The following is a 1,714-nucleotide window of genomic DNA, read 5'->3' on the forward strand; positions in this document are numbered from 1 at the left end:
CTATTTTTAGTGATTTTTCAAATTCACACCACTGCTACTATCAGCATCTTCCTTTAGGGTAGACTTTACCTATTACACAGTTTCCATGATTCAACTAACCCTTTAGCATATATAGCACAAAGTATGATCGTGATTAACCATTCCAATGGCCAATCATTGCCAAGCATATCCACACCTCTCAATAACCATATACATACAAAATGATTATAACATTATGCTCAAAAATATATATAAGCCATTTTCGCATGGCTATCCAAATTTATACAAAACCGAAGGGTACATGACCCACAACAAAAAGGGTAGTCCTATACATGCCATTTCAAAGTTCAACCAAAAGTGTACCAAAACGGGGTTTGTTAGTGTGGACGACTTCGACTTCGACAATCCCGAGTCCGATAGTTGACGAACCAAAATCTATAAAACAGAGATTCAAAGAAACGGAGTAAGCATTTAATGCTTAGTAGGTTTTGAGCCATAAAATTTGACACAACTAAAGTGTAACGTTCATATGGCTAAACGGATAATTTCATATGCACAAATTCTCAATATCATACTTACTTCACATTACCAACCCTTATATTCATACACAAAAGATCAACTTAGCCAAAGGCCGGTAGCTCATTTATCGACTGAGCGAATACTATTTGTAAGGGATCAACTAAATCAATGCATATACGAGACATACCTCATTGCTGGGATTTTACGAGCATATTAATTGAAACTATTATAGCAAGGTCGCTCATTCCCAAGCCAAGTACCTTCGGGATTGAACCAGATATAGCTACTCGCTCGAATACCTTCGGGACATAGCCCGGATATAGTAACTCGCACAAATGCCTTCGGGACTTAGCCCGGATATAGTATCTCGTACAAATGCCTTCGGGACTTAGCCCGGATATAGTAACTCGCACAAATGCCTTCGGGACTTAGCCCGGAACTAGTCATTAGCGCAAATACCTTCGGGACTTAGCCCGGTTATCATTAAATATTCATGCACATATCAATAAATCATGACACATCTATATTTCATTTTCATAATTAGAGTTCAAACACAAGTCACGTATTAAGCAATCCCATTTTCGGCTCACTAGCCACATACAAACAACATGGTTTAGTTTGCTTTATGACACGATCTCTATGCACATACAGCTACCCGTCATACGTATAGACTAATTAACTCAACATATAATTCAAGTAGAATCATCATATCACCGTATATTTGTTATGCTCATACATCATGACTTAATCAAATCATAAACTAAGTCTCATTGCTCGAAAACTTACCTCGGATGTTGTCGAACGATTTCGATGGCTATTCGACCACTTTTTCCTTCCCTTTATCGGATTTAGTTCCCCTTTGCTCTTGAGCTTAATTTAACAAATAAATTGATTTAATCATTTGAGCATCGAAAAGAGGAACTCAAGGTACTTAGCCCATATATATATACATTAGACATTAAAGTCACATAAATATGAAATCATGAATCAACTCAACATATTAACCCACACTTCCTTTTAGCCGATTGTCTAAGCCAAGATAAAAGCATCAATATGCTTGCCTCTAACCGAATACATGCAACACTAATCTTCTTCCTATGGCCGAATATGCATGTCTATGTTGAGGCCGATTATATGCTTAATACTTCCTACAAGTATGGTTACTTGTATTGATTATATATCATCTTATTTCAAGTTCAAAACTCGGCTAATACGC

This window comes from Gossypium hirsutum, chromosome A13 (genome assembly GCF_007990345.1).
Source record: "Gossypium hirsutum isolate 1008001.06 chromosome A13, Gossypium_hirsutum_v2.1, whole genome shotgun sequence".
Taxonomy (NCBI): domain Eukaryota; kingdom Viridiplantae; phylum Streptophyta; class Magnoliopsida; order Malvales; family Malvaceae; genus Gossypium; species Gossypium hirsutum.